Below are 23248 nucleotides of genomic sequence, written 5' to 3' on the forward strand. Positions count from 1 at the left end.
TCAAACCAACCCAGTTTTATGCCACTTGATCTCCTTAGCAATCCACCGTATTCAACATCTTTAATCTTGTCCAAATTACTTTTTATCTCAGATGATATAGATTTTAATCCATAAGCAATGAAGCAGAGCGACCCTTACAAAGTGAATCAACGTAATGCTTATTGTTTCATTTTGACTGAACTCTTTGGTAAACAAGCCCTAGTCTGTCGCCTTTAATCCTTCTGGAATTACTTTTGCTCACACATAGTATAAACAAATTTCAAACAATGAAGCCAGCCAACCACGATGACAGGATCAAAATGTGAAATTAGCAACCACATTGTCATGCTCTGCTTAAGCTAGTTCAAAGTCACATGATCACAGACAGTAAAACTATAAACAGAATACAATGAAACCAAGTGGGAAAAAGTGGGAAAAAATTATTTTCTAATACTTTTGTGTTTATGGTCCTAAAGAAAATGGTGTCAATCTGACATTTAAAATGTCCATCACACCTTTTAAAAAATGTTGTTATCACTAATGAATGTCAGAGATGGATTCAGTACTCAGCAACTAAAAGAAGAAAATGGTCTTACACAAAATTCCTGGAAATTCTTTTAGTCTACGAGAATGTCAGTCCCTTCGAGGGACCCCGTACAGAAATTTCTCATGGATTCCGTATGGAATACTTATGGAATCCGTATGGAAGAGATATGGACTGAAAAACTTATGGAATCAGACAACTTATTTCATATCAATTTCATAAGTACTTCACAGCAAGTGAAAATTCCATATGGAATAAAGTTGCAACTTTTATCCATATGCACTTGTTTCCATATGGAAAGCAGGCTCGTGTATTATAGCATCATGGAAAATGCTCTCTGAAGAATTAATAACCTATACTATCTGATTCAAATACACTGTAGAAATATTGGTGGGAGTTAGAGTACATGTATATGTCAGTGTAGCTGATGTGGAAGGATGAATATATACTCATACAAAATTTGAAGAAACACATGTATGTCAGTTTTCTTTAATTTATTTCCACAGATGTTTAAAAACAAAGACATGACCAAAAAGAAGCGAAAATGTAAACATGATCAGAAAATTAATATCTGGTAGTACAAGCATAGATGAATCTAATTTTGTTGTAATTTTGTTGGCTTCCTATATAATTAAAATATGCTCTACAAAAATCATACCCTAGTGAAAATGTGACTTAAATGTCAGCAAAATCAATGAACATTTCTTGACATTCACTCAACTGTCCTTTTTCACTAAAATTATGGTATTTTAGGAGATTTAAACAAAATTTCTGAAAATATCAGTTAAATTTTGTAATTGAAATTTCACCGATTCTGCCATCATTTCTGAAAATATCAGTGGGAAATTGTGATTGAAATTTCACTGAGAGTTTGTCAAAAATTCTAAAAATATAGTGATATTTTGTGATTGTAATATCATTGACATTTCAATAAAAAAATATCAATAAGATATAACAAAATTTATTTTTTGTTTCTTGTACAATTTGAATGATTTTCAGCAGCATTTATATTTCCTGTTTCTGATAGCTGTAATTGTATTGCTTATTTTTGCATGGCCATTGAAATATATATATATATATGGCCATTTAATATGCATATATATGGCAATTTCATATGTATATATGGCAATTTCATATGTGTATATATGGTCATTTAATGTGTATTTATGGCCACTTAATATGTGTATATATGGCCATTTAATATGTATATATGGCAATTTCCTATGTATATATGGTCATTTAATATGTGTATATATGGCCATTTAATGTGTATATATATGACCATTTAATATGTTTATATATTGCCATTTAATATGTGTATATATAGCCATTTAATATGTGTATCTATGGCCATATAATATATGTATATATGGCCATTTAATGTGTATATATGGAAATTTAATATGTTTATATATGACCATTTACTATGTGTATATATGGCCATTTAATGTGTATATATGGAAATTTAATATGTGTATATGACCATTTAATATGTGTATATATGGCCATTTAATGTGTATATATGGAAATTTAATATGTGTATATGACCATTTAATATGTATATATATGACCATTTAATATGTGTATATATGGCCATTTAAAGTTCCACGATATAGCTGGTATGTCTATGACCTGAATGAAATTAATACCTTGGAAGCAGTCCAACCAATTATGAGGAGTGTTTTTTTTTTAAGAAGTGTATATTAAAATCACCACTTACTGCTGTTTCAGGTTAATGAGATAAACAACATTTTAATCCACACATCTTAAAAATTTGGGGGTCTATAGCCAAAGCGTATAAGAACAGCTTTGTCTGTGTCAAATTTACTTTTATCCATTAACGTTTGATTAGTGTTAGTTTCAAGATCATTTCTTTTTTATGTCTAATGGTGTCTGCATTATTGATAAGAGTCCCACCTCTCTCTTTACCATGTCTATCTTTTATTTCAAACTGATAACTTTTAACATCAAGTAATCCATCATTTATATTACTGTTTAAAAATGTTTCACATAGATCAAGAATATGTACAGATCTTTTCTGATTTAGCAGTAGCCTAATCTCAAAACATTTAGACAAGATACACCCAGAGATGTCATTGGGGGGGGGGCAGGGGGCATTTACCCCCACCCCCAAATTTGCATTTGCTGTAAAATGTAAAGTTGCTGTTGCCTATATACAAAAATTAACAAGCCTGTCAAGTTTTGCCCCACCCCCTAAAAAATTGAAATGAAGTCCCTGGATATGCCTTACATTGATATTTTGTGATTCTTATATCCTTCTTTATAAGTCCTAACATTGTACAAAAATGTGCTATCTGGTGTCAATTTCAATATGTACAATGAGATGTATACTGTTATTAAACTCGATATGAGTGAAATCAATATTAGCAGCTTAAATCAAAACAACAACACAGATATGCAGATAACTTTATGACGTTCAATTTGTGAAGACAAAACGTCCTAATGCAGAATTCTTACACAGGAAAGCATAATTATATATGAATGTGAGTGAGGTGGGATGGAACAAAGACTGTGTTGCTTAAATACTCTATACAAGAACAATTATCAGCTAGTCAGTACAGTTCAAATTCAAATTAATTTACCAACAAAAAGGGAAAGATAAACATTGATGTTTGAAAGAGCTTCTGCATGAGTGAGAGGTGTTCCAAATATTCAAGGTGGTTCGATGTTCTGATTCACAATCTGATATAAATTGTTACAAACAGATCATGACGAATACCATGTAAATTGCTATGTTATGATGTGATTGCTATACAGGAGGCCAAATTACATTGGCAACACACAAACAAAAATCATTGTTTTGATTTGGATTTGTCTAGATTTCTCAAAATCTTGGCAATATTATGATAATACTTTTCAGTCATTAATGTTCTCAAGGAGTGAATGATTTTGTATCAAAATTCACATCAACAGGAAGATCTGTCAGCAGAATCCCTATGTGTTATTAGGAATACAAGTTGTATGCTGAGAAATATCTATGCATGAGATGGTATTAAGATGTCCTAGCCATAAGCGTATTATAGACAGACATATATATGATGGCATCACTGCTATAGACTTCCATTTTTTTAACTTTTATTTCCCAAAACAATTAACCTTATAATTAATTATTAATGAAATAGGTAACTATTAATTATACAAATTGTGCATGGACATGGTGCACTTTCTTTCATAAAAGTTATTAAGATCTTGGAAACAAAATATTTGTATAAACCTTGGTATACTAGTCCATCATCAGAAAAATTTAGGAAGATTGATGTTGAAACAATGTCCAAGGTTTCTATGACAACCATACTTGAAGTACTGTACTCTAAAATGCAAACCTTTTAGTAGGAATTTTATTGTAATACAGGCCAGTGGCTTGAATTATAGAAATAATAAATCTTTGACCTTCCTATTGATTTAAGCTGTCTTTAACTTGTGTGTATGAGATCTTTACATTTTCAATAGTGTAACAGATTGACTTTCTATATTCCTGTGGGCTTTTTTAATGGAGATATAGCCTTCAGAACAGTGCCTGCCGATAGGGGTCAAGATATTTTCCTTGTGTGGTTTCTTTTAGGTACAGGGAAATTATGTGTTGCATCACAGCCTGTTAGTAACCAGCAGGGCCGGCCGCTACCATATAGGCAAACTAGGCAGCTGCCTAGGGCGCTGATTTCAGGGGACACATTTTTAAAAAAACGTATTGTTTATAAATTTTGAAATTGATATTTTCGGGGGGGGGGGGCCAGAATCTAACCTTGCCTAGGGCGCCAGATAGTCTGGCCGGGTCTGGCTCCGGCCCATGTAACCAGTCTTATTAGGCAGGGTTCACAAGACAATTCACAAGTATAAAACATGAGTAACAATGAATAGCATATTGTATGCCTACCCCATACTTAACAATCCTCTGCATACATAACTCAAATTTATATGAAGAAATCACTTTTCTTCTTTCAACTAAAGTGATGTTCACCTTTAACCCCAAATCAATAGATTTCTTCCTTATCCAAAATGAAAGCCATTCATAAAGTCTGTTTCAGACCTGTGATGAAGAACTAATATTATTGTGCAAAAACATGATTTTTTCTTTCAAACAGTGACCATGGCCTTTGACCCGAAAATCATGGGCTTTTTTCCTTAATGCAAGTGTAAGCCATTCTCAAAGTAACTGATGCAAAACTGAGTTACTGCTCAGAAATGAAATTGGTGACAGACAGATGGCCATGCAGATGTCCAGCATATCAACATAATATGTTCCACCTTATGACTGGTGAATAAACTGTGGGAATGATTTCTGCTGACTCTGCATGCCTAACTCTGTAAATGTATAAACTTTGTTCTATCCATATCAGAGCACATAAACTATAAACCAGGCTGGCATCAGAATTATAATAAATTCTCTGCACATTAGTGTTTTTATTTCAAGATAACTGGTGGGAGGCAGATGGGCAGTCTGACCCAAATCTGTTCATTGTCTTCTTTCCTGACTAAAAATAATCCTGTATTTCATACAAGATTTGTTAACCAGCATATGTATGAAAATAATTTGAAGGAATATCTCCTAAAGCTAGTCTTGGTGATCAGATTTCCATTTCTCTAAATTATTTCAAATGCCACATTGATGGAAATGGCTTGAAGACTCTTTTCACATGGCACCAGCAACATCCATATACAGAAATGACCAACAAATTTAACCACAAATTATAAAAGGTGTATAACAGTTACAACACAAGTCTCTGAATCTCTGGGAGATAATTAAAAAACATACATAAACCAAAATGAGTCAACAAAATAATTTCTCTTGAATGTCCTTGTAATACTTTGTGTGCATCCTTGATAAAATGGCAAATTTTGCTTAAGTAGGCCTTGATAAAAATGGCAAATTTTGCTTAAGTAGGCCTTGATAAAAATGGCAAATTTTGCTTAAGCAGGCCTTGATAAAAATGGCAATTTTTGCTTAAGTAGGCCTTGATAAAAATGGCAAATTTTGCTTAAGTAGGCCTTGATAAAAATGGCAATTTTTGCTTAAGTAGGCCTTGATAAAAATGGCAAATTTTGCTTAAGTAGGCCTTGATAAAATGGCAAATTTTACTTAAGTAGGCCTTGATAAAAATGGCAAATTTTGCTTAAGTAGGCCTTGATAAAACAGGCAAATTTTGCTTAAGTAGGCCTTGATAAAAATGGCAATTTTTGCTTAAGTAGGCCTTGATAAAAATGGCAAATTTTGCTTAAGTAGGCCTTGATAAAATGGCAAATTTTGCTTAAGTAGGCCTTGATAAAACAGGCAAATTTTGCTTAAGTAGGCCTTGATAAAAATGGCAAATTTTGCTTAAGTAGGCCTTGATAAAAATGTCAAATTTTACTTAAGTAGGCCTTGATAAAAATGTCAAATTTTGCTTAAGTAGGCCTTGATACAAATGACAAATTTTGCTTAAGTAGGCCTTGATGAAACAGGCAAATTTTGATTAAGTAGGCCTTGATAAAACAGGCAAATTTTGGTGTGTCACCACATCCACTAAACAGACATAATTATGATTATAGGCTTAAACTGAACTGCTTATTCATTCTGGATGGACGTCCACTTGCTGGTAATTCAAAACCTGACTTTATCTGCTTCAATCATTTAATATGAACAGTCTTATTATGATTTACAAAAATTCACAGAAGGTATTTCTAGTTTGGACTTATCTTTGGAGTGGTCTGGCACTATGCCTATCATATTTGTTGTCAACTAATTGCATAAACAGTTGCCAGATACCTGATGTGTTTTAGTTAGCAATGAAAGTCTAATTCAAACAAGAGTGTGGTCACAAGGCCTTCCTGACTTTGGGAAAGGAAAGAGCTCTTCTACTGCAGTCTTAATTAAATTACACTGATCAAGGATATAAAAATAACCAATATGCACAGTAGGCACTGTGCCTAGGGCCTACAAAACCTTGTTACCGAACACTGTATACACATTAGTAGGCAAAGTCGTGTCAATGTAAATCATTTTATACAAAAAGTGCCTAATGCCTACAAGGACCATACTCCTGCCCTGATGCTGACAAATAAATAAAAATGACCAAAAAAATCATTTATAATCTAAATCATAAAATTGTCAATTAATCAGAAAGACAAATTAAATTACACTTTCAGATCCTTGTTTGTGCATGCACACGAATGAATAAAGAGAATATTTGAAAGGTTAGGACCATCCATTTAATTGAGGGAGAGGTGAGGAGACAATAAATTCTTGCTCTAATATATTATAGGCAACACAAAAAATATCCATTATATTAGTTGAATAAAAATTAATCATCTTGAGGTTCAAAACAGAATCCCAGCCCCACCACCTGGAAGCCCTTAAATACAAAAAATGAATGTCATCCTATTAACTACTTTTGAATGATCAAGTTCCAAATTCCTCTCAAAAATGTAATTTTGTTTCTGGGCAGAAGAGCCTGCATCAAAGAGGACTTGCTTCAGTTTCAACTCATTATGCCTTTGAGATTTGTGTCATTATTGCCTGAAATTGGAGTAGGAAAAACATTTTGGGGGTTACTTCTGAATATGTACATCCAAATACACATGCTCCAAAGAGATCTTCAAATAGCTGTATGCCTAGATGTGTTAAAGATGTTTTGGATTGGTTATTTCACTCATGCTTGTATAGAAGGGTAAACAATTTACTACGGGGACGATTGAAGAAGGTATTTATGGACCTGTAATTTTTGTGTCCAGGTGGGCACTTTTTATTCCAAATCTCAAACTTATCCTACTTTTTGCAAAGGTTCACCTGTCCATGTTCAGAATGGTCAACTTTAGACTGTGAGGCAAAAATTCTAAAATGTTTGGTGTAAAAAAATTGGGTCTGACAAATTATGTTTTTCTTGACATAACTTGTAATGTGAGTAAAAAGTCCAGATTATATATCTGTCTACTTTTCTGTAATGACACCCAGCTTAGTGTAATATAAATGACATTCACCGAACAGAGCTTGGACGCAGGGTACAACCTCATGATGTGTAAATGTTGTACGCAGGGTTAATGTACACACAAAAAATGCATGACTCCCAGCAAATTGATTTTCCTGCAGGAGACCCCCGTTTAAATTAAACAGTATTAACTTTCACCCTTTATGCCATATAAACTCGCTTATAAGACATGTCCAACTGCAAACTGCACAGACCATGATCTGCCATCACATAATGCATTGGCAGATCTGTGTCTGTTCAGTTAGGAGTGATCAGTAGAACAGCACAGACCTGGATCTGTAGGTGCATTATGCTATGGCAGATCAGGATCTTTTTTGTTTGCAGTTTGACTTTACTAATAAGCGAATATATACAGTACTTCAACATACACCTGGAAGATGTTAGAAATTAACATGAAGAATGATGTATGTTCTAACTGCCTGGGAATTAAGAAAACATTATAAATATGCATGAATGATGTGTAACAGAGGTGTATAATTTTTGCACATAAGGTAAAACATATAGGCTCGCTTGCATGATATAACATAGCCTACTTTAAAATAAAACCTGATCAAAATCTGTAGCTGTCTGTAGTACTCATGTATAACCTGGTTCTGACTTAGCTCACTTCCATGAAATTTTAGCATGCAATCTGTAAACTTTGGTCTTCCAAGAAATACTTCAATGGGAAGTTTTGGTTTATGTTGCTAAAACATGGAATCAAGTTGTAAGGTGGTAGAATTAGGAGAGAGAAATCCCAGATATTTGGGGAGCAAAGGTTACATACAAAACAGTCTATCATTTGGGCTGGTCCCTCTTTCAGACTGTCAGCATTATCAGGAATTAGGGGAGATATGCATAAAGGGTTGTGTCCTGAACTGTGGGGAAAGATACCAGTGCTGAGGGCTATGACGTCATAAGAGGAAAAACTGACAGAGATCACAGAGGCAGTGCTTGTGGTGAGATGAAAGTTGACACTCAATGCCAGACATGCAGAAAAGAGATAAGTCTTATCAGCAGACTGGTAACTACAGTTGAACATTTACTGCTGAAAGTGAAAATAAAGAATCACTTTGTTTATCCAAACAGACACTAAAATATTCATGCTGGCACTTGAATATACATACATACATGCATGCACACACAGTCACACAACTGCCCCTTGACCTCATTGCATACCACTCCCTTTTTAATTGATCCAGGTAACTTAGTGAACTCAAACTATTTTGAAGGGTTAATTACTGCATTGTTGTTTTTCATTTTAGTTTAAAGTTAGCAAAAAATTACAAAAAAGTATAATCACAAAGTAAGACTGTTTTGCAAAAGTCTAAATATAATGAACATCTAATTCTGAAATAACACAATTATCTTTTGATAATGAAGGTGTTAAAAGAGAAATGTACGAAAATATCACCATAGAAACATTTATACTGAAAAAAAAACTGCTCAGTCACAATTCTAATAATTCTGGCATCAAGAATGTCAAGAGATCAAAAGGGTTAAATAAAAACAAGCAAAATAAATAGTTCTACCATTGAAGTAGGACAAAATGGCTTTATTTTGACAGCTTCTAATTACTTTGACATGATAACTCAAGTTAATTGTGAGATAGATGTTTTTCAGTCATTTGTAATACATGTCATGAAGTTTACAGTATTGTTCAGTTATAGGATCAGTGTAATTTCTTCTTAAAATCAAATACTAAAGACAACTTCTAAGCTTCTGCTTCAGCTAATCTGTGAATCATTCAAAAATAACTACAGTGGAATCATGCCATGACCGCGTTATATCAGAATTTGCGTTATAGTGGGGGTTGCACTGTATTATAGTCTAATAATGAATGGGGGGGGGGGGCAGGGAAACACTGTTGTTCCCTCAGAATGGATGTAACTAATGTTTTGGAACCATGCTTGCTGACTCTAAATGTCAAATATGGAGATCTCTTTTTTAATTTGTTTTTCAAGCTTCCATATCTGAAAACCCCAAATTAGTTTTTATTATAAATATCTTTTGCATTGCTTACCAATAATTCTGTTTAAAACATGATGCTCACAAAATTTGATGCAAGTAAATATATTACCAGCCCCTGATATATATATATGTATGTGTATATATGTATGTATGTATAACATAACATTCCAGTAGAACAAAAAACAGGATTACATTTAAGAATAGATATAAGAACAACAAGATGAAAAAGAAAAAGAAGAAGACAAAGAATAAGACTTTATTTAAAGAGGATACCTCAATTAGTTACAAAAAGAACTGATCTACCTTGGGGCCCTCAACATAATATGTACAGATACAGAGTGTAGTAAATAACTATCCATCTCACACATACATGTTCACATACATTAGACATTTAGATAGAAATTACAAACTCAGAGTGGTTAACTATACATGTAAACTGTAAACACACTAACACATGAAATTAATTTCAGTCTTCAATAGTCAAAGTTAAGCTCTTGCATAACATCTACCAATATATACACAAAATAGTTTTAAAAAATTAACAGTGATCCTGTGAAAATGTAAGAAATTGAAGCGTTTGATGCTGCATTACTTCAGTGATCAACAGAGCGAGTCATAAAAGAGTATAATCGATTACAATTATAGGAAAGAATTACATAAATATTGTGCAATCAACTATGGAAGAACAATCTTGGCACATTTTGTAACTTTCACATTATAGAAGCCACACTAAGAAAATATATACAGCAGATTCCTACTTTCAGTCGAAATTATCAACAGATAACTCTTCAAAATAAACTACAGTTCTCTGAAATGGCACATGGAGACCCCACCCCCTTATCTCATAAGATAACATTTTGCCATGTTCTATTCAGTATTCACAGCTCTTACTACTGCATTATAAATCTAAAATGGCTTACAAATTAATGAAGATATGTGTTTGCTGTTCAAATTTCTCTGCCTCATAAAGGGGAATGACTTATATGTAGTTCTAATATTATTTTACTTCTCTTTCTTACTTGCATAATTTTCCCCCATCATTGCCTAATTTGTAATGATTTTATGACATGTAATATGCTTGGAAAATATTTTAATTATTAATAGGGCCTACTTGGAAGGTTCCCAGTTTGACACAGCATAATCAAAAGACCCTATGGCATCTTTCTTCACTGACAAATTAAAACCAAAGTATACTCAACAATTGCCCAATTCACCTCTGCAATGCTTTTAGGAGTGTCCAGTATACTCAACAATTGCACAATTCACCTCTGCAATGCTTTAAGGTGTGTGTGATTTGGATTTTTAAAATTGCTTTAAAAAAAATTTCAGTCATATCGCTTCGATGTCTGCAGTGTAACAGTTTATATTGATGTCTAGCACTGGGGCATCATGCTGCAGACATGTAGCATCATGTCCCACCAAGTCACATTATCTTGACACAAGGCTGACCAGTCCTAACACTAACCTCTTAATGCTGAGCACCAAACGAGGCAGCTGCAGGTACCATTTTTGTAAGTCTTTGGTACGACTTGGCAAAGCCGGAGCAGTTCAATGCTTTTTGGAGTGTCCAGTTTACTCAAAAATTGCACAATTCACCTCTGCAATGCTTTTAGGAGTGTCCAGTATACTCAACAATTGCACAATTCACCTCTGCAATGCTTTTAGGAGTGTCCAGCTGCAATGCTTTTAGGAGTGTCCAGTATACTCAACAATTGCACAATTCACCTCTGCAATGCTCTTAGGAGTGTTCAGTATACTCAACAATTGCACAATTCACCTCTGAAATGCTTTCAGGAGTGTCCAGTATACTCAACAATTGCACAATTCACCTCTGCAATACTTTTAGGAGTGTCCTTTATACTCAACAATTGCACAATTCACCTCTGCAATGCTTTTAGGAGTGTCCAGTATACTCAACAATTGCCCAGTTCACCTCTGCAATGCTTTTAGGAGTGTCCAGTATACTAAACAATTGCACAATTCACCTCTGGAATGCTTTTAGAAGTGTCCAGTATACTAAACAATTGCACAATTCACCTCTGCAATGCTTTTAGGAGTGTCCAGTATACTCAACAATTGCCCAATTCACCTCTGCAATGCTTTTAGGAGTGTCCAGTATACTCAACAATTGCCCAATTCACCTCTGCAATGCTTTTGGGAGTGTCCAGTAGCTGATGCAAACAGTAATTACCATCAGAAACTAACATGATCTCAACCAAGAAAATCTGACCCCTTTTGTAATTAAAGATTTTAATTTACTTTAACTTAACTTTAAATCTGCACCATATAGCCAGTATTGTGCTGACATGCCAGTACACACACACACACACACACACACACACACACACATACATACACACATACACACACATACATACATACATACATACATACATACATACATACATACATACATACATACATACATACATACACACACACATACACATACAAACATACATACATACATACATACATACCATACATACATACAAAAAGTAACAAAAAGAATTATTAATGGATATCAAAGTAGTGGCATGCAGACACCTCATTTAATTCCTATCCTCATCCAAATGTACAAAACACAGCTAACCTTAGCAAACACACAATGCTTCTACAGTCAATAATATGAAAAGTACACCAATGAACAGACCGTTCCGATGGCCTGGTGGTTAGAGTGTCTGCTTCAGATGCGGGAGGTCGCGGGTTTGAACCCCGGCTGAGTCATACCAAATACTTTTAAAAAAATGATATAACAGCTGCCTTGCTTGGCACTCAGCATTAAGAGGTTAATGTTAGGACTAGTTTGGTTGGTGTCAGGATAATGTGACTGGGTGGGACATCATGCTACATGTCTGCAGCATGATGCCCCAGTGCTAGACATCACTATAAACTGTCACACTGCAGACATCATAGCGATATGACTGAATATTTGTTAAAAACTATGTTTAAAGAAATCTAAATCACATACACACACACACCACTAAACAAACATTTATTTCTACATCTGGCTTGACTGGCTAAAAGACTGTGACTTGGTTATTGGCTAGGATGTATCTTTTTCAGCACCATCACTGTTATCAGTACTCACTGTTATCAGTATTCAGTGTTATCAGTACTCAGTGTTACCAGTACTCACTGTTACCAGTACTCACTGTTATCAGCACTGAGTGTTATCAGTACTCACTGTTGCCAGTACTCAGTGTTATCAGTACTCACTGTTATCAGCTTTACTGCTGCTATGCCCCAGCACCACCAATCTGTCTTGCTTCTTATGCCCCAAAGGTTTTTTGCTAATTAAAAATTTTGTGAACACCATGCATATGCATTCATCCTTACCTTAATTTCTCTTCTTCTATCGAAAAATCAACCATGAAATTTTCACCAATTATGCCAATTACATTTACCTACACAGTCATGTATGTTTTTGTGTTATTTGTCAAAGTTATTTATACCCAATTTACAGAACTATATGCCCCATTTTTAGAAATATCATGCAATCCATCTTTTATTTAACTGAAATAACCCTGGAAAATTTCATGCATGGTATGCTTTTGAAGCCTTTTGTGCAAAGATTAACCTGACATTGTTCACATCCAGTTGTTGGTTCAGCTCAAACCTTCTTCAGTGAACACATTTTGCACATTTTCTTTCTCTAGCATAACCACTGGCCAATGGGGTTTTTCTTAAGCAGTGGTACAACTTCCACTTCTATTTTCCTTTTACACACAAATCCTCCAAGTGGTTGATGAGCAAAATTTATTCTAAACTCCGGCTGGGTTCTCTTTTCTTCTTTTTGGTGAAGATTTTATGGTTCTGTGATTCTTTCAAATTGAAAATGAGTTTACTGTCAAAATGTCCCAAAAATAAGAAAAATGGATATTTCCACTATTTTATAGACTTTCTACCAGTGCTGTCTGTGTTTTGCATTTGATATCAGCATCAGGTCCACTCCATTCATGTACATGTTATACAATTCGAATGTAAGTGTTCGACATGTAACTTCCTAATGATGGAACCATCTTTCTGCTTCAGTTAAAAGATGTGACCCTTCCAATGTAGTTTTGAACATAAACAGCACCAAATAAATTAACTTTAAACACAATATTTCAACAAAGACACTGATGTAAGAAACGTAGGTCAAAGAAACTACTTCTTGCATAAAGGTTTAATGTTTATCAAAAAGTTCACTGAGGTTAGGTACAAAAAGCATTTGACTGTTTATCACAATTTGTCATTGCATTGTGCAAAAAATAAATTGTATTTACTCTAAATGACCATACAATTACTCTATTTCTACATGACTGACTGTCATCTCTTTCAAAAATGATGTCACACATAATGGCAAACCAAGTCTTAATCAAGGGAGGTAATGCATAATGAGCTGTAATTTCAGACAGTCTAACATTTAATGGTAAATTCCGCAGATCTGGTTTGAGTCAATTTCCCAGAAAACTGATTTTAATCTACAAATAATTTGCTACAAAAGGCAAGAAAAATTTAAATTTTGAAGATTTACCACATATAGTGTAACTGACACTTTAAGTACAAGCAAGATGATGTTCTGCTCAGACTATCGACAAAGTAGATATTTAAGGTATGCAGATATTTAAGAATGCTATCATGAAGAATTAATCGGTGCAAACGTATTGATGGGTTTGGCTTTAATGATTCATGATTTATGAGCAACAATTTAGTCATGAAATATTCATTCATTTGTGTTTGCTTCCAACAGATACACATGCTCTGATCCTGAACAGGAGGCAAATCCAACTACACTACACAAATCTGTGAGTACTGCATGTCAACTTGATTAATATCAAAATTCTAATATCAGTTTATTTATTTCAATTTATTTCCTAAGGTCTAATATCAAAGATTATAACAATATCCTGGAGAAACAAGTCATGATTCTCATGTATCAACAAAAATTTATAGTACCCCACTGCCCTGAACTGTTAACACATTAACCCCAGGAGGTTTTTGTCATTTTTGCCTGAAATTCGAGTAGGGAACACATTTTGAAAGCTATTTTTGAATACATCCTAATACATCAACTTCTAGGTGATTTTCAAATAACCTATTGCCTAGTTGTGCTAGAAACATAATTTTTCATTGGTTATTTGGCTCGCACATGAGCAGAAGCATAAAAGTTAGAGTTCTTTTTTTAAAAAAATTTATTTTTAATTTTTATTTTTTTGCTTAACTGACCAATTATTTTTGTGTCAAGACCATTCTTAATTCCAAATGCCCATCTTGTCCTACCTTTTTGCAAAATTTCATCTGTTCATTTGCAGTTCATACCTGTCTGCCTTAGATCTGAGACCAAAAAGTCTAAAGTCCGGACACAAAATTGGATTCCAACCACGGGCATATTTTGGGTGGAATAAAATCGGGTCCAAAAAATGAGGTTCTTCCCTCTGCATTTTGTAGTACAAATAGAACTTCCAGATTATTTGGTATCCATGTAGAGCTATATCTGTCTACCCTTCTATCATACCACCCATGTTAGTGTATCATACACGACCATGACGCTACTGAGCTTTGCAGTAGGCTACTACCTCCTGCCATATAAACTCGTCGCAGGGGTTAATGTGTTAAAAAAAGATTTGTATCTCTCTTTTACCTTGTGCCCTCCCTTACACCGTGGTCAATGTTTATGGACCCTGTTGCCTGCAAGTTATGCAAGAGAGGTGTATACATAATTTCTCCATCCAATCTATTCATCCTTTTCTGATCATTCTGGAGTGAAATCGGGGCTGGATTGGACTAGTGTTAGCTATTTCCAAATTACCTGTATTGGTAGCTTTCAAATGATGAATGTCTCTTGACTACTCAATAAAAGCTACTGTTTGTTTCTCCCCTTCTGAAAATGTATTTTCAGGAAAATTGTTAGCTTCAGAATAACATGTATTAATGACAACCTGGTAATGTCTATCTCCCATGAAGCAAGTTCTGAGATCTGCACAATATAAAGACAGTAAAAGCCTTAATTAAGAAGCATATTAATACAAAGAGCAAGTACCGTACAAATCCTTAGCAGATCAATTTCCAACCAAAAACAAATATCGAGAAACTTTATAAAAATAATGTTTCTTCCACAAGAAAATAAAAATACAACAGAGGCTTTGCATTTGTAGATGCATGAAAAGTACGAGTTCTCACTTGATGTTTTTTTAAATTATTATTCTGTGCAGTCTTTTCCATGCTACAAGACAAAACTATTTCTTACATTTCAATGTATACTGTTACTATTACCAACAAACTAAATCTACCGCTGAGTATGAACAATAAATAATGACTGTACAACAGATGAATCCAAGAAGGAACTGATAAATGCCCTCTGGTTGCAAATGTTTTTGTGTGGGTTTATCTTTTACAGTAGTTTGACTTATAATCTATAACTTGGAATTATCTTGTTCATTTGTGTGATCCATATGAGAGAATCTAATTAATTTACAATATATTCTCTATAATAAGCCCATGGGATCAACTTGGCAATTTCTTGGAAAAGTGGGGGCTGTTTCCAATCCATCAAGGTCATCTTGAACAGAAATTTGCCAAAGTTTTATGAAATAATATTCTAGGTTCATCATCCAGCATTGGACTTGTCATGGAATTGCAGGAATCAACAATTCTAGTAGAGAAAATAAAAGACTTATCCTTTAAATGGGCATCTGAATATCTAAATATTGAATTGCAATTCAGTCGAAGAATTTTAGCCTGTTTTCCTTAGTTTTGTTTCTTCATTGATGTTAGTGCTGAAGCTAATGTTCAAATAAGAATACTCTTTGGTGAATATTCAAATCAGAAATTGGAATCTGAATATTTGCTGTGTCATATATATATGAATGTGTCCTTTTTATTGCACTTCATGAGGTAATCCAACTCTGAGATATACGATAAACCAACTTCACTCTCATCATGCTGGCAGCTCAACAGCAGCCATAGACAAACCAGTAAGCATGAGATACGATCATACTGATTTATTTTCCCAGGACAGAATAAAAGGCACCCCCCCACCAATCAGGTCCAGCTTTCACAAAACTTCTCAATGTTGAATAAAACCCTCTTCAATTTTCAAGATGCTGTCATTTGGAAATAATAACAAAAATGCAGCAAATAACTTCGGTTTTGAAACAACTGTCAATGAATTTTCTCAGGTCTTTACATTATATGGAGATATACTAGTTTTAGTTCTGTAGACAAGTCCATATTCAAATTGATAGGTTTTGTGAAAGTGGGTTCTATCTTAGACAGACTATAAGGTTTATGTTTGGCAAATGTGTGGCCCAGTTTAGACAGGTTATACTGTATACGTTTTGTGAAAGTGTGACATATCTTAGACAGGCTATACTGTACAGCAACTCTTCAAGATACGTAAGGGTTATGTTCTGGGGACCTCTACATAAGATGGATTTTATATAAGTTGGGTTTTACTATCATTCTTATGCTTAGTATCATGGTGAAGGGTAACTTCAACAAAACACAATCAAAATCCTTAAAATCATGAAGTAATGTAATAGAAATGATTTACTCATGTACATGATTGGAGAAGCACTGTGGGTACTCTCAATTTGAAGATCACAAAACTGGAAATCTAGACCAAGCAGTTCATTTATATATCTGTAAGTTTATGTGTGTTGCAGTTTACATTATCTCAGGGACTCTTGATGTACATGTTTTGTGAAAGTTTGACCAAGCTTAGACAGGCTTTACTGTACGTATTTTGTGAAAGTGTGATCTAGCATAGACAGGCAATACTGTATATTCTTCACTAACACAGGAAAAGGGTTTTGAGAATACCCTTCAAAAAGTTCTTCGTGAATTCCCCATTTTCATTATCTGTCACTAATACATTGATACAAGAAGGGAAATTAAAGTCTATATTACAGGAAAAGAAATCTATTTCATGAATTTTATTGACATGACACCCACCTTAATTTTATCACAGAAGACCTACTAAGATCAGTAATTCAGTAACTCCAGGATGACATGACAAGTCAAAGTTGGTAACTCCAGAAAGACATGACAAGTCAAAGTCAATATCTCCAGGAAGACAAATCAAGTCCATTTTCATGAGTCAGTACCTCCGGGAGAATATGACAAATCTATTTACATGTCAGTAACTGCAGAAAGAGATGACAAGTCAATCAGTAACTCAAGAAATACATCACAAAGTCAAAGTCAATATCTTCAGAAAGACAAGTCAAAGTCAGTAACTCAAGGAAGACATGACAAGTCAAAGTCAATAACTCCAGGAAGACAAAGTGAGTCCATTTTGAAGACTGTACCTCCAGGAGGACATGACAAGTTTACTTTTACAAGTCCATGACTGCAGGAAGACATGACAAGTCAAAGTCAGTATCTCCAGGAAGATAAGTCAAAGTAACTCCAGGAAGACAAAGTGAGTCCATTTTCAAGACAGTACCTCCAGGAGGACATGACAAGTCTATTTACAAGTCAGCAACTGCAGGAAGAAAAGTCAAAGTCAGGAGGACAAGACAGGTTTATTTAATAATCTTATATGCTGCATTCAATTACAAAATTTGTCTGAAATTCTGGCTTTGTGGCTTCTGATTCAGTGTAAGCTTGTGGTGATGATGGTAAAAAATTCATGATTGGATCAGAACAAAAATATCTAAACAGGAATCAAATACAGGCTATATAAATATTTAAAAAGCAAATCAGATCTTCATGGTAGCAATGCTTTGCTTTGTATGTCAGATTCTCTAGCTGCCAGAACAAATATTTATGAAACAAAATCCAAGATAATGTTACAAGCCAGGGGTCTTTACTTGACCGAGCAGTGTCAAGACCCTGGCACGATTCCTGCTAAAGCCATAGGTTTACCCCAAATTTCCAAAGACTTCCATACAACTTCAGATGTAAATTAGAAAGCATGATGCATCCATTCTATACAATTTTTTTTTACTCTAATCAATGCAAGGCCACAGGTCTCACAACCTGCCAAATATCCACCAACCACACATACACATGGCCTCTTCGTTAGGTTTCCATACCGCCAGCAGTTGCAACTGTCCCTTAACACAGGGAAGTATTATAACTACGCCACCTTAGGCCAGTCAAACTATGGTTTCCAGGCACTTTCCAACAGTATAACTGAATTACATTTGCCACGATGGCAACATAAACGGTATCTGCCAAGGCCCTTCTTATTGATTTCATTGTGTAATTTACCGGTTTCCTACCGTAAATACTGCCATTGCAGTCACACCACCATTGTACACCACTAGACATTAGTAGGGACTTTATTATTCCATGGACACTCATTCAGTTTGGACATGTTTCCACTACTAGTGAACCATGGCATCATGGAAACTCACAAACACTTTACTCTGTGATGTTTGCTCTTAGTAACTGGCTAATTATTTCGGGCAAAGGAATATCTTTACTGTACTGAATTCCAATAATCAGACAAGTAATCACAAAAATCTAAAAATTTCTTAATACAGGTTGCTATAACCAAATGCACGTACTCCAAATTTATTACAATAAAATTTACCATGTCAGAATTTTTAACATGGTGTACCAACATTGCTACGTGCTCAATTCTCAAAAAACATTGGGTTTTAATCACTGGCACAACTCAAAAGAAAAGCAGAATGTGAAAAATATATTTTTTCTGGTAAATGACACCATAGTCACTAATGACACTGACATTGCAAATGTTTTGAATGATTTTTTTCACTAACATTACCACAAAGTTAAAAGAACCAGTGATAGAAAACAGGAGGTCTGTTTATCTATCCCACCAGTATAAAAAAATTGTACCCACTGAACTTGATACCAAGTAAGCTACAGGACTTGATCAGACTCATTAAATCTCCTGCCTTTGCTATTTTAGATAGCATAACATTCATAATCAATTTATGTATTGCAACCTCATCTGTCCCCTGAATATGGAAAACTGCAAAAGTAACTCCTATTCATAAATCTACTTCTAAGGATGATGTTGATAACTACTGGTCAATCTCAGTACTATCAAACTTGTCAAAATTGATTTAAAAACATTGTCCATGGCTCATTCATGTCATATTTAAATAAACACTTGCTGTTACACCCTAACCAATCAGGTTTTAGGAAGAAACATTCATGTGAGACTGCCTTGAGCTCCCTAACTGATAAATGGCTTCAAGCACTTGACCAAGGTTACAATAGGATCTGCATTTGTACATTTCAGGAAAGCTTTAGACATGGTGGATCATGAAATCCTTTGGAAGACACTAAAAATTTACCAATCTGATGAAAGCATAGTTAGATGGTTTACTTCATACATACGTGAGAAAACATAACATGTTTATATAAATAATGTTCTCTCTGAACCTGGAACAATTAGATAATGGAGTACACAAGGCTCAATTCTAGGTTCATTACTATTTATTTTATTTGTTCACGACCTACCACTTTTAGTAAGGGACTCAATATCATCTACAGATCTCTATGCAGATGACACAACATTGTCAGACATCCAAAACAAAAATCATTAACTCGAAATTTCCTTACAGGATGCCCTAAAAAAACAGGACAACTGGTGCACATGCAATGGCATGGTGGTAAATACTGGTAAAAATAAAATATTACTTATCTAAACACAGCAAAAAAGAACAAATCTTGATAGTGATGAGCTATGGTTGACATGGAAGGATAGAAATTTGCAAATGGTCTGCCATGACAGACTACTTTGTGTTTTGGTAGATAATTACCTATCATGGACTGAACATAAGCATATCAGTAAAAAAAAAGTAAATTCAAGTTTATGGCTTCTCAGTAGGATAAGACATTTTTCTCCCTGAAATGCACATAAAACTATTTTATAATAGTTACATACAACCCTATTTAGACTACTGTAATACACTTAGGGGTAATTCAAATGATAAAAACATAACAAAGCTGGCACATCTTCAAAACAGAGCGTTCAGGCTAATATCAATCCAAAAAGAAAGCAAGGAAAATTTAGCTGGCAAGTAAAAAGTAGTACCCATTAAAGACAGAATCTATTTGAGAAAAGCCAAATTAATGTACAGGATATCCAATAATAGTGCTCCTGAATATTTACAATCCCTATTCCAGTATAGGCTAACTGGCAATATTCCCCAGCTGCAATCCATATCTACCAAACAGTATAAAATTCCTAAACCAAATAAGAAATTATTCAAAAAAGTTTCCAATATTCTGGAACTTTGCTCTGGAATAGTACATGTATTCCAGTTGAGATTAGAAATGCCCACTCTATTTTCTTCTTTGAAACCCATATATAATCCAGTGGCTTCAGAGAGTCAGTTCAAAAATATAACAAAATTTGTATGAGGGCCTCAAGGTAGATTAGTTCTTCAGCTAATTGTGTTACCCTCTTTAAATAAAGTCGTCATTATTATTATTATTATTATTTCTGTATACTGATGAGATAACAAGCTTCAAAGTGTAATTCATGACAAACTATGATGAGTTACAGCCGACATTATCATGGCATAAGCAACGTAACTCTGTATGTAGCAAAGTATTCTACAAATTAATTGAAGAATTACACTTTAAAAATATGTTACCTCATTTTTATGATTATTCTGATGTTTTTGGGGGACGTTAAACATCTTACCTTGTAAAATGCACTGAATGCCTGCAAAAGTATATCGCTAAACTTGTTGGATGGAAAATATTTAACACCCAGAGACAGATTATTGGTTACCTTTTAACATCAGAGTACAACACAATGAATCAATCCTCATGTACAATGTTCAGAACAACCTGACACCAGATTATCTGTATACTTTAACTCCAGTCTCAAAGTTCATTGTCAAATCAAGCATGCTTTTCCAAAAATCATCCAAGTATCTCAAAATACACAATATAAAATGTTGAAAAGTTTTACATACAAAGGCATTTTAATATGAAATTTCTTGGTTAATGATGTTAAATCATGTAAAACCATTGCTGTTTTATACACAATCATGAAACATTCTTTTTTTTAGCCCAAAATAGACTCTTATAGCTTCTTTGATGAAACTGCTGAATTTTACTGCGGATAGTCTGTGATAATACTATACATAATGTGAATGCTATACATTTTAATGCATCCCAACACCGTCTGAGATGAGTCTTTCGCTGCATACCATTGAGAATAGATAACACAGAATCCATTTTGCCATTTTGATTCCCCATACCCATGGCTATATCATGACTTCAAATGACCTCCTTATGTTTTCCAGTGCAAGTATGGCATTACCACAATCAGCCTTCTGGACAGCTCTCAGAAACATACAAGCAATAAACATATCTCAAAACAGGAACTCTTTGTTTTTATAGTTGGGTGGAATGGAATAAACATCTGACATGGGTTTGGTCAGATAAATCTGTCATTCATTAATCACTGGGAAATTTTTCCTATCTAAACCTTCAAACTATTATCACTGTAATGTATCATAAAGTTATTTTTATTTTTAAAAATTGATTTTTCCACATTTAAATTGAATTCAATAGAATGTACATTTTATTTCTTCTCAAAATTAATTTTAATTAATCACCCATTACTCTGTGTGTGTGTGTGTGTGTGTGAGAATGACATTATAGTAGTATAGATAGAATGAAGCACCAAAGCCAAGTTTTATACTGAATATTTTCACCATGTCTGTAACATAAACTCCAGAGGTTAGGGCTATACCAAAGTGCTGATGCTAGAGGTAACCATGTAGGGCCAAAGGGCAGGTCAAAATGTAGAGTCATTAATACACAACCCAAAAAAAAAAAAAAAAAAATAGAACAGGTTGCAAATATTCTTGGCTGTTTCTTGTTTAGTTAAGAAATTAAACACATTATTATCAGCCACTCCTGCCACTGGCTTTCTAAACCAGTATTTTGTAATATTTCATGCTTGATTTTCTTCTAGAAATTGTTTCTTATATTGGAGTCAACATGTTTTCCTCTCAGTATCCTGCTTTAGAATTAAGTGCAGCAGTTTTTTCTGAAATTTCTTATTACATTTCCTTGCAATGAACACTGACCATGCACTCTCATTTTTGGCAATGAGCAGGCTCTTCCATAAGCCAAGTTTGGGTGTGTTTAATTCTAAAATCAACCATAATGATCATTTTATCTATTTTTCCCTGATGTCTGTTTTATGTGCCCTATGGGTGCCATAGAGGCAACTTTCTTGTGCCAATTATTTAAAATAAGGGTGAATGGCATTGTGATGCAGTCTGCATTAAACAATGATACAACACATCTTTATTGCAGAAGAGCAATAGACTTCAAAAATGGTTAAAAACCTATCTATGAAATTCCCTTAAATTCACTTAAATACAGTTAAAAGCCTATCTATGAAATGCCTTAAACTCACTTAAATACAGTCAAAAACCTCTCTATACAAATGCCTTAAACTAACTTAAATACAGTCAAAAACCTATCATACAAATGCCTTAAACTCACTTAAATTCAGTCAAAAACCTCTCTATACAAATGCCTTAAACTCACTTAAATACAGTCAAAAACTTCTCTATACAAATGCCTTAAACTCACTTAAATAGTCAAAAACCTCTCTATACAAATGCCTTAAACTAACTTAAATACAGTCAAAAACCTCTCTATACAAATGCCTTAAACTCACTTAAATACAGTCAAAAACTTCTCTATACAAATGCCTTAAACTCACTTAAATACAGTCAAAAACCTCTCTATACAAATGCCTTAAACTCACTTAAATACAGTCAAAAACCTCTCTATACAAATGCCTTAAACTCACTTAAATACAGTCAAAAACCTCTCTATACAAATGCCT

At 34.1% G+C, this 23248-nt stretch overlaps 2 protein-coding genes across 4 annotated transcripts in view; one reads left to right on the plus strand and one right to left on the minus strand.

Annotated features, from left to right (window-relative positions):
• LOC149788414 (stabilin-2-like) overlaps positions 1 to 23248 on the minus strand; it is a 495609-nt gene that overhangs the window by 283269 nt on the left and 189092 nt on the right. The window lies entirely within an intron of this gene.
• LOC149788415 (sex peptide receptor-like) overlaps positions 1 to 23248 on the plus strand; it is a 131522-nt gene that overhangs the window by 44967 nt on the left and 63307 nt on the right. For 2 of the 3 annotated variants that reach the window (XM_089974376.1, XM_089974377.1), the window contains exon 3: positions 14192 to 14246. The gene's annotated coding sequence lies outside the window, so the exon portion shown is untranslated. Of the gene's footprint in view, positions 1 to 8295; positions 8445 to 14191; positions 14247 to 23248 lie in introns of those variants that run through there. The other variant, XM_089974378.1, reaches the window with a different exon arrangement.

The sequence above is a fragment of the Sinohyriopsis cumingii genome, chromosome 11 (assembly GCF_028554795.1).
Source record: "Sinohyriopsis cumingii isolate HCF-2022 chromosome 11, ASM2855479v2, whole genome shotgun sequence".
Classification (NCBI taxonomy): domain Eukaryota; kingdom Metazoa; phylum Mollusca; class Bivalvia; order Unionida; family Unionidae; genus Sinohyriopsis; species Sinohyriopsis cumingii.